The 16243-nt window shown below is 42.7% G+C and overlaps 1 protein-coding gene across 9 annotated transcripts in view; it reads right to left on the bottom strand.

Annotated features, from left to right (window-relative positions):
- The window catches only part of cobl (cordon-bleu WH2 repeat protein), a 346962-nt gene that overhangs the window by 230527 nt on the left and 100192 nt on the right, over positions 1 to 16243 (bottom strand). The window contains exon 1 of one of the 9 annotated variants that reach the window (XM_068005384.1): positions 8460 to 8576. The exons of the other annotated variants lie outside the window; for them this stretch is intronic. The gene's annotated coding sequence lies outside the window, so the exon portion shown is untranslated. Of the gene's footprint in view, positions 1 to 8459; positions 8577 to 16243 lie in introns of those variants that run through there. 9 annotated transcript variants of the gene reach the window in all.

Consider the following 16243-nt stretch of genomic DNA (forward strand, 5'->3'; position numbering starts at 1 on the left):
TGGCAAGTTGAACAATCGTATTTCAACTAAATACTGTTTTTTATTTTGAACAAGATGTTCTCAAGAATTAGAAAGCAAAGCCAACAATGAGACTCCTGTTTCATACTAAATAATAAAACATATCATGAATTGAAAATATCTCAGCATTACAGGAATAGGATCGGGGGGGAAAATGACATTGATTCAGTGCTATTACTCTACACGTGAACAAGCCACACAAAGTGTCTTTGTATTCCGTCAAATGGATATGACCTTCTAAGTGCCCTTTCCCACGCAATACCGAATTTCTGTTACAGCTCGGAAAACTGGTGGTAATCTCTTGACATTTGAATTCTAAACCTTGCCCAATTTTGATCTTATCCACATTCTATCACCACCTCAAAATAAACCAAAACAGTCAGACCAGCAATCTGGTTGATTCATTTGTGCCCATCATAAAATGTATTGTAGAGATCGATGTAGGAGGTTTACAACAGGATAGTGTAGGCCATGTCCACACTACAACCAGAACTTTCAAGAAGTTGTGCACCTTACAGTACAGCTTCAATGGATTCACTCTGAGGATCTAAGAACTTACGTTTCATGGAAAAAGAAAGAGATTTCCAACACACATCGTAGGGAAAACACTGTCCTGTAATTCCACACAAGTTAATAAAGTATTTGAAAACGTCCACTATCCCTCCATTTGACAAATGCCCCCACCCCAAGTACAATTTGTTGCCTATATATTTTATAGGGTCCACCTAGAATTCTTGTCTCTAACGTCTATTCTGCTTTAAAACCACATGAAGCAGTATTCTTAATAGTTTATGACTATGTGATTGGTATCTGTATCATTCCAAATGACTGAGGTTTGTCTATACTGGCCAGCAAATTCAAAATCATTTCCCTGACCTATATAGGCAGGCTTAGCTCTGTAGCAGCCAAAACATTTCGAAGCCTCTGCTGGCTAGCTCATATTCTACATGTCATCAGGATGACACTGCCAATATGGGGGGGGGGGGGGGGGAGGGGCAGGAGCCCGAAACCACTTCTTTTCTCGGTATGTTCAGCTTACAGCAATAGCAGCACTGCCTCGTTTACATGTCCACTTTGGCATCAACAGGGCACATGTGTTGTCGCCAAGTAGAAATGTAAATGCAGCACAGGACTTCAATCAAAATCATGGGAACTTAACGCGTACTTACAATTCACTTGAGACAAATATTCCACTTGAAAAAGTTATTGTTCAATTGTTGTTATATAAACCTGCAACTAACTCTTCACACACGTACTGCAGTTAGGGTCAATAGACAAAAAAAGAGCCGCAAAATCAAGCAAGCAATTGCGCTTAGGCATCAGAGGTCTGTAGTGTCGACTGTCCACGATCATGCTGTATGGCTTCATTCCATGCGTCAGAATGTTCCACTGGACCTGATCGGATATGGCCAGGTTAACCGAGGATGACCCCGTGGCTGCCTCCAATCCAGAGCAGGATGGTGTCCCTTCCTGACCTCGATTCCAATCTTCAGTGCCCTGTTTACGGCAACTTTGTCTCCGAGATGGGCGATGTGACAAAAGAGTGCCCAGCAGCGGTAATTAATGGTGACTTCAATCTTCCCAAGTCCAGTTATTGTGGTTACATCTGTGTTGCTGTAAAAAGCGATTGCTAATTCCCAGCAGTCATCTTTGACAGTGCGTATAAAATTCTTCCAGTCTCTCGATATCTTGCTTAAGAAGAAACACTTGTGCATATCAGGAGTTTTGAATACAAAAGTAGACATCACTTCAGCTATTTTAAACTATACCTGACATTACTGAAGCCTATGTCATCTTTGACTTTCCCTGGAAGCATTATGTAAGTTACAGTCAGATGAAAGGAATCACTGTTTCCAAGAATGACCTTACTATAGTTGGCAGAGATTTTGAGGCCCTTAAAGATGCAGTCAAAATAAAGATTTGGCATTTTCCACAGAATAGGCATCTTACGCACAGGTGTAGTACAAATTTGCCTTACTCCAAAAATTAAGATGTTAAAAATGTTCCATATATAAACATGACAGAAGTATGATTGTGGTGGGAAAAATCTTAATTACGCAAGAGTCCTTGATGATTGGTACAGTCATCTATACACAGTATTAAAAAGACAACAAATTAAAAAAACAAAATTTGAAACTCTGTCTCCAAACTTCAGTTCTTCTTTAACTTCTTCATCCAGAGTGGTAAGAATATGGAATCATAAAATCATTGAAAGGTTACAGCACGGAACGAGGCCATTCAGCCCATTGAGTTCATGCCGGCTCTATGCAAGAGCAATCCAACTGGTCCCACTCTCCCGTCCTATCCCCATAGCCCTGCAAATTTTTTCCTTTCAAGTACTTATCCAGTTCCCTTTTGAAAGCCACGATTGAATCTGCCTCCACCACCCCCTCAGGCAGTGGATTCCAGATCCTAACCACTCGTTGCATAAAAATGCTTTTCCTTATGTCACCTTTGGTTCTTTTGCCAATCACCTTAAATCTATGTCCTCTGGTTCTTGACCCTTCTGCCAATGGGAACAGTTTCTCTCTATCTATTCTGTCGAGGCCCTTCATGATTTTGAACACTTCTATCAAATCTCCTCTCAACCTTCTCTGTTCCAAAGAGAACAATCCCAGCTTCTCCAGTCTATTCATGTAACCGAAGTCCCTCATTCCTGGAACCATTCTAGTAAATCTTTTCTGCACCCTCTCTAAGGCCTTCGCATCTTTCCTAAAGTGCGATGCCCAAAACTGGACACAATACTCCATCTGTGGTCGAACCAGTGTTTTATAAAGGTTCATCATGACTTCCTTGCTTTTGCCTCTATTTATAAAGCCCAGGATCCTGTATGCTTTTTTAACCGCTTTCTCAACCTGCCCTGCCACTTTCAATGATTTGTGCACATATATCCCCAGATCTCTCTGTTCCTGTACCCATTCCTGAGGTACCCCTGTACCTCAGGAATGCACTACCACAAGGAGTAGTTGAGGCAAATAGCATAGATGCATTTATGGGGAAACTAGATAAGCACATGAGGGAAAAAGGAATAGAAGAGTATACTGATAGGGTTAGATGAAGTAGGGAGGGAGGAGGCTCGTGCAGAGCACAAACGTCAAGATAGATCAGTTGGGCCGAATGGTATGTTTCTGTGCTGCAGTTTCGATGTAACTCGATGAAAGGAAACATTAAGAGTTGGACAACATTGATGTAATCGAAGAACATTTGAGTGTCATAGGTGCTGAACACCTTATAAAAAGCCACGAAAAGTATTAGAGAAACTTTGATAATGAACTTCTAACAAAATAAATATATACCAATATTTCAATGAACAGTAGATGACATAATTCCTTGAATGAGTCAGCAGCATAAGGACTAGGACACAAAGTTCCTTTCTCTAGGTCTAAGCAGTCTGTGCATAAGTAAAAATGTAATTCAACAAGCATAAGTGGAATATGATTACCAAAGCCTAAATGCTGAATATTTTATAACTGAGGGCAGCTTGACAATTATGGAGGAAAAATAGGTGGCCAGATGTTTTCTCAACAGTTTTAAGCCTAAGCACTGAAAATGAAACATGATTTATTTGCTTACTATCCGGATCATCACTTTTGATAACATTGGACAGCTCACAGAGTGAAGGGAAAATCTACTCATGGGTCTCCCACGGTATTGCTCAAGGGCTCAGGGCTCCAGTTGAAGTCAATCTGCACACAATGGGAGGAATTTGATTGGAGGGGGCGGTGAGGGTGGAAAAGGAATGGAGGTGTTGAATTGGTGGTTATTGAAAGCAGCAGTGAGAAGTACAGATCGGGCGCATGCACAGAGGTCCCAGAAAAGGCATTAGGAACAGAGGGCAGAAAGACTCCACTTTCAAACAAAAATCTTGAAAACAAATTGTTCCAAAGGACTGGAGGGTGGCAAATGTTACACCCCTGTTAAAAAAAGGGAAAAAGAGCTAAGCCAAGAAATTATACGGCTTCAATTAATCTTAACTCATTTGTGGGTAAACCTCTTAAGGGCCAATTTTCCTGTGGGGGATGCAACTGTGCACAGCAGCAGTGATCCATGCCAGAAATGCGCTTGTCCAGAAAGGATCCAGTAATGCGGCAAATTCCTGTCCTCCGATTTCCATGCATTATACACACGTGGCTAATGCCTAGTCACCTCAGGAAGTTGCAGTTCTTCTTCAGTCCTTAAAGGCCTGTGCTAGCTTAAAAAGGCAGTGCTGACTTCACTTCCTGTTCTGCCCCACATTAAATTTACTCCATGACCAGATATACCCCAATAAAATATTTATCAGTCGCCTTGTTTGTTCCTTAAAAGTTCCGTTCCTACTTCTGTTATTTGGTACATATTTTTTGCTGTGGCAGTCCAGTGCTGAGTTTCCCAGGTAGTCTGAAATATCTAGAAGAAGCAAGGCACCCTATCTTGATGAGGACTGTACAGAACCATTGCCCACACCACATATCCCAGCAACACTGCTGGGGCATTCCTGGGCTCCCCCTGGAATTCTTGCCTTCTTCCATCCAATGATCTCATTCCTGCCAAATGCAGGCATAGGTTCCATTTTGAGTCTACTGAATGAACAAGGATAAAAATTTGCTGAGCTAATTTGACTCGAGAGGGAATTATTACTTTCAAAATGCCAGCCAAAGATTCCCTGTGGTGTCAGAAGAAATAAGGGCCAAAGACGCCTCCTCTCACAGCAGCCAGGTACCTCTTCAAGATTTAACTGGCACTGCAGGGCGAGTACCTTGACTGTACCTCTATGGGCACAAGGTCATCCGCCCCAATTATTCTAATGACCCCATCCCCACAATTTGAGACAAGGTCATGGTAAAGTCAAAATGGTGAGCAAAAGTTCCACCCTGCCACACTTTCATCCCCTCCAGAGACTGTATAGAATTTCCTGCCCGATGACTTTTTATTGCAAATGCCGGGCCTTTAAAACCATATTATTAATCTACACCCCTCAAGCCTTTTCAGAATCATACTATGCAATGTCTAATTCTTCTATTTACATATGAAGGCACCCGTTAAACGTTTTTTGAAATCATTTGCTGAAAGAACTGAATGGTTCAGATTTTTTTTCTGTTGTTTAATCTTAAGGGAAAAAATAGCAGTGCCCTTGTTGAAAGAAAGAAAAAATAGGCTGACACTTCACAATAGGCATGTTTGTGGTAGTTCTTTTTCTCCTTCAGACTGCAGACAATGCTTAGTATAAATACTAATTTAACATACAGATAAAAAGGTAAATAAACAATGTAAAAATTCACAACGTCCTCTGTTCAGGTGAGATGGGTTCAGCATATACAGTTTAAAGTGCAATTCATGTCTTCAAGGAGGAAAGCAGTTTTGCTTTAATGCTACAGAGACATATCAGCCTGGAATTTCCTGCGTATTTGCGCCTAGATACACATGCAATTGGGGCGCAAATCAAATAAGTAGCCTAAAAGATGGCAGAATTTTGGGCATAAGTGATCAACACACGTAAGTGCAATACACCAAAATCTCCTCAATCTTTTATGACCATCTATCGACCCCTCCGCACGAGGAGGGGTCGATAGATGGTCCTGCTCCCATAATGGCCCTGCTCCCAGGTTACAGAGCCTTATTGCAAGGGTTTCCTGCAATTGCACTTGCTCAGAGGCTCTCTTCAAATTACGACCAGATTTTCAGGCGCAGCAGTTTTTCTGGTTTTATTGCAATTCAGGCGCAGCAATTTTTCTGGTTTTATTGCAATTTTTTGAATGTTTTTTAAAATCTTTACCCTCATTGAGACCTGCTCTGTATTTTCCGTTTCTTTGAATGCATTTTTATGGCATCAGTATGCCACATTAAAAACTGAAAAGTTTCTCCGATTGCAGGCTTTCAAACATGCTGTGCCTAATGTGCATGAATGATAGTTAAATGAATTGAAACTTGCATTTTCATATTTGAAGAGGGAATATATGGGGCCCGATATCAGGAGGGCGGCGGGTTGGCAGCGGGGGGTCGACTGGGTGCGTGGGTAACGTGCCCAGTGAAATCGGGGTGCTCCGCACGGAATCGCAGGCTAATTGGAGCCACTTACCTGTGCTTCCGGGTTTCGCGCTGGTAAGCTGCGCAGCGGGCGGACTGCGCATGCGCAGTATAGGCTGTCAGCTGGAGGAGCCCTATTTAAAGGGGCAGACCTCCACTGACTGATGCTGCAGAAAATAGGAAAAATTACAGCATGGAGCAGCCCAGGGGAAAGGCTGCTCCCAGGTTTAATGATGCCTCGCTCCAGCTCTTATTGGATGGGACGAGGAGGAGGAGGAGGACAGAGATCTTCTCCCCAGCGGGCGGGAGGAAGCGGCCTGCCTCTGCCACCAAGAAGGCCTGGCTCGAGGTGGCAGAGGAGGTCACTTGCACCACCAACATATCGCGCACCTGCATACAGTGCAGGAGGCGCTTCAATGACCTAAGTAGGTCAGCCGAAGTGAGTACACTCACTCATTCCCCAACACTTCATCTGCCACATCATCGCCCCCACCCCACATCTCCTTCTGAACTGCCAACACTATCTCATCACTCCTCACACCCACTCAAAGCTCATCCTCATCTTACCTGCACTTACTCACCTTGCCAGTACTCATTCCACCACTACCACTCAACCCAATCCTCATACAATCTCATGGCTCTATCTCATACTCACCCTCTCATGCATCTCTTTCACGGTCAGCCTCACTCAACCTGCCACCTGTGCTGCAGCCACAGGGCATGCATCACATATGTGCAGTAGGAAGCGTAAGGCAAACGTGTCGTGAGCATGAAGGGAATGCACAAGGGTGTTTGAGGGTTTGTCATGGTTTTTACTTATATTTGATTTCTGATCAACTCACATTACATATTATATTGTCACCACTACTGCCACATCTTTGCGAATCTTGTCTGGTTTGCGCAATAATGTCCTTTCCTGAGGATCACAATGGAGACCCACAACTGATGCCACCCATTGTGTCACTGCAGAGTGGGTGTAGGTGTATTTGCAGGGCTCTTTTGTGCAGACGATTGAGAGACGTCGGCGATGTCTCCGGTGGCACCCTGGAAGGATGCGGAGGAGAAGTTGTTGAGGGCAGTGGTGACTTTGACAGCGACAGGTAAGAAGATGGTGCTCGGGCCAGCCGGGAGCAGCTCAGCATGAAGGAGGCTGCAGATGTCCACAACTACATGTTGAGTGACTCTGAGCCTCTGTGTGCACTGCTGCTCAGAGAGGTCCAGGAAGCTGAGCCTCGGTCTGTAGACCCTGTGACGCATCTCTCTCTGCCGTTGCCCTCCCTCCTGCTGTGCAGGTGGATGTGTCACAGCACTGTGTTGTGGGGCTCCATGTGTCAGAGGTGGACAGCGTGGCCGGCGAGGCTGGTGATGCTGTTCGTCCTCCGAGGAGGTCATGACTGCAGCCACGACGGCCCCCATCCGGAAGATGTACATTTGAGGGGGTCCGCAAGGTAGGTAAATGTGTCTGCACACCGGGGTAAGTGTGCAAGTTGGTGAATTTTATTGTTAGGAGGAGGGTGGTGGAGGCCAAACTTTGTCCAAAGTGACAGAGTGGCCTCCTGCAATGAGTGAGGGTCTCCCCCCACCACCTGTCAAATGGACCTTTGCAGCTGCCACAGGCTGATGGCTGCAACACGTCCATTTGAACTAGGAGCGTTTCCCCCAGTACGGGAAACAGTCCCAGTTGTTTGCAAAATCCCACCCCTCCTAAAATATCATGTTAATCAGGTCTCTAAATTACCTTAAATTCCTAAATAATTACTTTAAGTGGCACCCCGCCGGCTTTAATTGCCGGCGGGAGTCCCACATGCGGGTGCTGCGCGTGCATGTCAGCGCGTCACTGGGGAACCCAGAAGTGGACGGGTTGGAGACGGGCTCCGGACCCGCCCCAGGAATCCCCGATTTTCGCAGCCCCCCCTGCCACAAACGCACCTGCTCGGGGGTGCGAAAATCAAGCCCATGGTGTGAGTTCAGCACTTTCCTTCGGCCACAATTGTTTACGCTGATTTACGCCCATTTTACATTCAGGTGTATTCTGATAAGATTCGCAGGAAATTTTTGCCTAATTTAACATTGGCAGAACGGGCACGTCTTTGGGCCTAACTTCCGGGGTGTGCCCACAGAGGAAATTCCAGGCCATGGTGCTCAAACTCCTAGTCTGCTGAAAACCCAGAAGGATAGTCAAAACAAAATCCTGCTCCACTGCACTGAACATTTTACTCAAGACCTTTATTTGGCTCTGTTCTGACTGCAACCCTTTTACAAACAGCTCCTAAAACTGGTTTCAAAGAATTAAAAATGCATTCAGTAAACAATGCAGTTTCCTATGAGGTTTAAATTCTAATTTCTCTTCAAATTAAGATACATCTTAAACTAATCGGACATGGACCAGATTCACAACTTTTACAGACATTGCTTATTTCAGCTGACTCGCATCTTACCTTGTAGGCCAGTCTTTATTACGTGGGCTTTTTATAGAATACCAGCTACAAACCACCTGGAAATTAAACAGTATTAGAGGCTCTAGACCAGAGAAGTCAACAACCCATTTTTTCCTGACAAATGCAAAGGAATGCAAGATACGATAGTGTGCGATGGCAAATGGGAGCCCTTTGGACCCACACTGATTATTACTATAGTTATTCATTAATTTTAAAAGATTGATCTTTCCTAACTCACCCGTATCTGGTTCAGCTTTAAATAAGTAAATAAATACCACAGTTCAGTGGAAAAAGACATTTTATTAGGTTCTTTTTAAGATTGTTGTGCTTCACTGGCGTACATTACACTGACAGCATGTTAACTACTCTACTGACAGACCTCCTCTGCATCATGACTATAGCCTGTAGGTCCTGTATTATTCTACTGCAAAATTTAAAGTTACATGGAGATTTTAAAAAAACCTTGAATTCAACATCTGAGATTATCTCCAACACCCAACACAGAAAATATGGGGAGAGTCAAATACTTCAATTTCATTGAGAAAAGCTTACATTCAAACATGTGACCAATGATCTTTTCTCTTTTTCTGCTCACCTCTTTGTGACGCTGATCATGCAGTACCCACAATATGATTTTGTGATCTTATTAAGAAGACAACAGTCTTTACAAACATGCACACAGGACAAATGGCAGGCTCCAAACCAGTTTGTTTTCAATATTCATTTAGTGTTTCAGGAGGAGGAAGGAAGTTTGAAAATATTTTTTAAAAATCCTTGTTGCCTTGCTTTAAATTCTTAGACTGCAAGTTTGTTAGGTAAACTCCCATCTTGGTGGGCTAACTGATTTTTATGTTTCAAAACTACTCAAACATCAGGAAAAGCTTTACTACTACATTATCCTAAATTAATAAACACAACTTTATATATAAAAATAAAAAATGTAAACACTTAGCTGTTTGTTTTTTCCTCTCTTTTTCTATTCTACATTCTTTTCTATCCTTTTGTATTTTACCTTTAATACCTTTTTAAAAAAATCTATACTCCATTTCTTCTACAACCTCAAAATCTTTAACTTTTTTTTCTGCTTCCCTGCTCCCACCATACATTTTGTAGGGGAAAGTTGGAGGTGGAAAAGTTCTAGCAAACAGATTTTCATAGTCATACGCACTGAATGATAACTCGTTGCGAAAGGTCTTTCTGCAAATTTAGGACATTGAATGTGTTACTAGCTCTTAAATTGTTGCTTGTAAACAATTTTACAACACCAAGTTATAGTCCAGCAATTTTATTTTAAATTCACAAGCTTTCGGAGATTTTCTCCTTCCTCAGGCAAATGTTTCAAGATCTCCTTGAAGCCTACGCATTTATACATATTGAACAATACATGGTGTTTACAGACTGCCCCTGCAACTGCCCGTTGCCAAGGCAATCACCGTGTTCAGACAGAGAGGTGTTACCTGCAGAACCCCCGAATACACATTCAACAAAAAAACAAACAGGGAAAAAAAACAGAGAAAAAAAAACACAGAGAGAGGCAGAAACATCCGGAAGGCAGAGAGAGCCAGCAAATGACCCATTATATTAAAAACAGATAACATTTGTTCGCTGGTGGGGTAACGTGTAGCGTGACATGAACCCAAGATCCCGGTTGAGGCCGTCCTCATGGGTGCGGAACTTGGCTATCAATTTCTGCTCGACGATTTTGCGTTGTCGTGTGTCTCGAAGGCCGCCTTGGAGTACGCTTACCCGAAGGTCGGTGGATGAATGTCCATGACTGCTGAAGTGTTCCCCGACTGGGAGGGAACCCTCCTGTTTGGCGATTGTTGCGCGGTGTCCGTTCATCCGTTGTCGCAGCGTCTGCATGGTCTCGCCAATGTACCATGCTCTGGGGCATCCTTTCCTGCAACGTATGAGGTAGACAACGTTGGCTGAGTCACAGGAGTATGAACCATGCACCTGGTGGGTGGTGTCATCTCGTGTGATGGTGGTATCTGTGTCGATGATCTGGCATGTCTTGCAGAGGTTACCGTGGCAGGGTTGTGTGGCGTCGTGGACGCTGTTCTCTTGAAAGCTAGGTAGTTTGCTGCGAACGATGGTCTGTTTGAGGTTGGGTGGCTGTTTAAAGGCGAGTAGTGGAGGTGTGGGGATGGCCATAGCGAGGTGTTTGTCCTCATTGATGACATGTTGAAGGCTGCGGAGAACATGGCGTAGTTTCTCCGCTCCGGGGAAGTACTGGACGACAAAGGGTACTCTGTTGGTTGCGTCCCGTGTTAGTCTCCTGAGGAGGTCTATGCGATTTTTTGCTGTGGCCCGTCGGAACTGTCGATCGATGAGTCGAGCGTCATATCCCGTTCTTACTAGGGCGTCTTTCAGCGTCTGTAGGTGTCCATCGCGTTCCTCCTCGTCTGAGCAGACCCTGAGGAACGCGATGGACACCTACAGACGCTGAAAGACGCCCTAGTAAGAACGGGATATGACGCTCGACTCATCGATCGACAGTTCCGACGGGCCACAGCAAAAAATCGCATAGACCTCCTCAGGAGACTAACACGGGACGCAACCAACAGAGTACCCTTTGTCGTCCAGTACTTCCCCGGAGCGGAGAAACTACGCCATGTTCTCCGCAGCCTTCAACATGTCATCAATGAGGACAAACACCTCGCTATGGCCATCCCCACACCTCCACTACTCGCCTTTAAACAGCCACCCAACCTCAAACAGACCATCGTTCGCAGCAAACTACCTAGCTTTCAAGAGAACAGCGTCCACGACGCCACACAACCCTGCCACGGTAACCTCTGCAAGACATGCCAGATCATCGACACAGATACCACCATCACACGAGATGACACCACCCACCAGGTGCATGGTTCATACTCCTGTGACTCAGCCAACGTTGTCTACCTCATACGTTGCAGGAAAGGATGCCCCAGAGCATGGTACATTGGCGAGACCATGCAGACGCTGCGACAACGGATGAACGGACACCGCGCAACAATCGCCAAACAGGAGGGTTCCCTCCCAGTCGGGGAACACTTCAGCAGTCATGGACATTCATCCACCGACCTTCGGGTAAGCGTACTCCAAGGCGGCCTTCGAGACACACGACAACGCAAAATCGTCGAGCAGAAATTGATAGCCAAGTTCCGCACCCATGAGGACGGCCTCAACCGGGATCTTGGGTTCATGTCACGCTACACGTTACCCCACCAGCGAACAAATGTTATCTGTTTTTAATATAATGGGTCATTTGCTGGCTCTCTCTGCCTTCCGGATGTTTCTGCCTCTCTCTGTGTTTTTTTTTCTCTGTTTTTTTTCCCTGTTTGTTTTTTTGTTGAATGTGTATTCGGGGGTTCTGCAGGTAACACCTCTCTGTCTGAACACGGTGATTGCCTTGGCAACGGGCAGTTGCAGGGGCAGTCTGTAAACACCATGTATTGTTCAATATGTATAAATGCGTAGGCTTCAAGGAGATCTTGAAACATTTGCCTGAGGAAGGAGAAAATCTCCGAAAGCTTGTGAATTTAAAATAAAATTGCTGGACTATAACTTGGTGTTGTAAAATTGTTTACAATTGTCAACCCCAGTCCATCACCGGCATCTCCACATCATGACTTAAATTGTTGCAATTTATCTCCACACTACAGAATAACAATAAAGCTATGCAATGCAACTATGCCCTCGAACCACTAATAAAATTACAATCACTAATGACTCTGTCAGCCCCGGCTTTCAGATAAGATGTTAAACTCAGGCCCCACAGGTGAGCACAAAAGATCCCATGCCACTATTCAAACATTTATCGCTTAACCAACATCACCAAAACAAAGACAGATTATCTGGTCGTTTATCTCGTTGCTGTTTGTGGGATCTTGCTGTGTGTAAATTGGCTGCTGTGTTTCCCTACATACTGACTACACTTCAAAAGTAATTAGTTGGCTGTGAAGCACTTTGTGATGTATGAAGGTTGAAAAAGGCGCTATATAAGTGCAAGTTCTTTATTAATGCCCAGATTTTACAAGTATTTCCTCCTCAGACTGTTATACCTCTTGGAATTCTGTAAAATCTATGAAGAAAATATTGATTACTCATTGGCTATTCTTCAAATCAGTATTAAAATACAAGAAATAAAAAAGTCAGATTCATCAGGAGTGATCACAATGTTATTTTGAAAGTATTTAGGAGTTTTCAATGTCACACATTACAGGGGTCAAATGAATCAATCTCCCAAAAGAATGCAGAGTAGGTGCTAATTCTGTAATTGGTGCATTTAGAGGATTGTATCATCATTTTGGTGTCAAAAAATGAAAATGATCTTATGTAACAATTTGAAAATGGTTTATGAATGGCATTTCCTTATTTTCCTCTCAAACAAAAAAATATACATTTTGGGTGAAAGCTTGCTCTTGTGTTCATTTCTTAAATATTGGTAGACAATGTTTTTCATAGAAACTTTTGTTTGCTCCACAATTTATTAAAAGGTGCTATTGGGGTTATCCCATTTGTTCTACAACAAACAATGCATTAAAAAAGTACCCACAGAATTGGAATTGATGAGGGCTTCCAAAAACTCTGGAAAAACTTTGCATTCCATTTTGTTCAATTGCTGTACGTTGTACACAGGAATGATAAAAACATCTTGAATTGCAAAATCTCTCACTAATAGGGCCTGATGTTGAGCTGAAAAATGTTTCAAGATTGTACCCTCAATTCCATAACTGACAGGACATTGGTACATCAGTCGTACATTAAGCATTAAAGTTAAAAATTAAAAATAGGGCATGCACTTATGATGCACAAACCTTACTTCCTATTGTTACAATTTTTGGTCACTTCTTAGTGTCAAATTTATCATCAGACATCGCTAGGTCAACATTTCTCATTCAATTATACAATGTCAACTGTCACAATGTAGTTGCTCAGGACACCCAGTGGCTCATTGGAGTGAGTTTCTGAAGTCTCATCCCAACTCAGTCACTATTTTGTATAAATATAAAAACATATTTTCATCTGCTGACTCTGGACAATGCCAATGATAATTCACTAGTTCTTAAAAGGTGAAAATAGGACTCATCGACAAGGCCATACTAGGAAGATACCAGGTTCAATTCTTGGTCCGCGGCAAGTTCGTTGGTCTTAGCTAGGGTGAATATAGGACTTCTACCATTGGCTTGGGAGAGAAAATCAGGTAGGATCTCCCAATCTTTATTGTTACCCAGCTACAGGATCAGGCTTATTTGTGAATTCTCACGCAGACGATTAGCATACCAACATTCACATATGAAGAATGGCCACATAGGCAATGTATCAGAGGGTCCCTGGGAATTGCTAACCCATAATGGGATACAGTTCACCAAGGAGGGAAGAAACATTTTAGGAAACGGTTAAAAACTCAAATTCATTAAATCCTACAATTTTTATTTAATTTATTCTTCGGATGTGGCAACACTGGCAAGGCGGTATTTATTGTCTATCCTTAGTTGCCCAAACGGCATTCAATGTCAACTGTGTATTGCATCATTTGGTTCAAGAATTCAAACCTCATCTGCAGTGAGGACAGCAGCTCACCTCCGTATATAAAGTTTAACCTGAGAAATTGTAGAGAAGCTATTCATGTGTAACTATAACAGTGGAACATAAATCTTAGAATCAAACATTGAGAAAATGTAATCCAGTTCTTCTCTGCACACTGGAGAAGTATTTTGTCACGTCTAAGGATTAATAACTCATTAACGTACAAGGAGGAGAATGAATGATTAACACCATAGCTATTCCCTGAAAGTAATGCAAACTGTAGAAGCAGGGAAGGGATCAGGCTTCAGTCAGTAATACAACATTGAGAAATATACTGGGTGAGTTGGCTCGCCTTTCAGTAATGTTGACATCTTCGATAGACAGCCACAGCAGGTGTTCTTGAAACTGTTCCAACACTACTGCCAATAAACACTGGAAACTGGACTTGAGAAAACAAATCAATTTGGCATAATACTTTAAAAGTTAGTACACAAGAACATATTTGAGAATTTTCTTCACTCAGAGCTTAATCCAGATTAACTCGGCTGCTGGAAATGGTCTCCTGCCAGAGCACGGTGCCCTTCACAGAAACCCGCACAAAACACAAATTTGACAAAATGCATAGCATGCTATTTCAACTACCGTGTATGCAGTCTCAAATCTCCATATATATTATTTAAATTGTATGCACAAATCAACAATCTAGACTTTACAATAAAGCAATAAATCCATAAAATGTTAGTTTACGACGCAGGAGTTAGCATTTCAGCAATATTCATGACGTTATATTAACCCTCTGGGGAACTATTCACTCATTCTTGGCAGGAAAACTGCATATCCATTCAGTGTTAAACCTCTTCAAAACAGTAACTAAATTTCCATGGCAACAAATAATAATCTTCTGCTTGCAGCAGGGGTCTATACATCCCAGTAACAGGTGAAATGGATGGGTTCAAACTGAAGTACCTAAAATCTATGGACAACAAATTGGACCATTACTTTACAAAAACAGTCCAAGATTATTGATTGGATTTACCAAAACGAAGTAAATCTTAAAACTGTTCAAGCTTCTCAGGAGTTAAAATCTTAACAATACTGTAGGAGTAAATCTCAGCAACATTGTAAAAGTTTATTCTAATTCCACAGGGCTTACTTTCCCAATATAGTTTTGGGAAGATTTTGAAGATAATCAAAATTCTTTATCATAGGGATAACATTTCAGTCTGCAGGTCAATTGTGTTATTCTTATTGCTTAAAGGGAGTAAGGAGGAGAGCAAAGATCAAAAACACAAGAAATAAACAAGATCAGTATGAGGACAGGTACAGAAGGAAATATAACCCTGGAAACAGCACCAAGAATATGCCAGAAGGAAGTGAGGTGCCTGTAAAACACAGTAGGAGGGGTAGTGCAGTTAGTGTCAGAACACTGAATGGTTGGCTAAAATGGGAGCTCAGAGGCAGCTGCTGACCAAGAAAGAAAGGCTTGCATTTATAAAGCACCTTTCACGACCTCAGGACGTCCCAAAGCACTTTACAGCCAAAGAAGTAATTTTTTTTTTGCAGTGTAGTCACTGTTGTAATGTAAGAAACACGGCAGCCAATGTGCGCACAGCAAGCTCCCACAAACAGCAATGCGATAATGACCGGATAATCTGTTTTTTAATGATGTTGGTTGAGGGATGAATGTTGGCTAGGACACCGAGGAGAATTCCCCTGTTCTTCTTCAAAATAGTGCCATGGAATCTTTTACAACCACCTGAGAGGGCAGTTTAACATCTTATCCAAAAGACAGCACCTCTGACAATGCAGCACTCCTTCAGTACTGCACTCGAGTATCAGCCTGGATTTTGTGCTCAAGTCCCTGGAATGGGACTATGAACGCAAAACCTTCTGACTCAGAGGTGAGAGTGCTACCCACTGAGCCACAGCTGGCCCAGGGATAAGGATTCAAGTAATGGGACAAGATTTCAAAGTCAGAAAGAAAGGTAATAATGGCTCAACACAAACGTGACAGAATGGGCAGCCAACTTGAGTAAAAGGAAGATTTCATCAAACTGAAACCCACTGGGATACACAGAAAAGTGAATTAATAAAGAGAGTGAAAGGGAAAAGCATTGCGGTAACAGAAAAATTGAGTGTTTACATGTGTGGTAGTCATGAATTTGAGTTGAAACCTGGGGTAAACTTCTTGAAAGCAAATCATTTATTAACTTTGAGAAAATACTGGGGCAACTTATTGGGTGCACTTTTGAGTAATTAATTGAACTGAT

The sequence above is a fragment of the Heptranchias perlo genome, chromosome 2, assembly GCF_035084215.1.
Source record: "Heptranchias perlo isolate sHepPer1 chromosome 2, sHepPer1.hap1, whole genome shotgun sequence".
Classification (NCBI taxonomy): Eukaryota; Metazoa; Chordata; class Chondrichthyes; order Hexanchiformes; family Hexanchidae; genus Heptranchias; species Heptranchias perlo.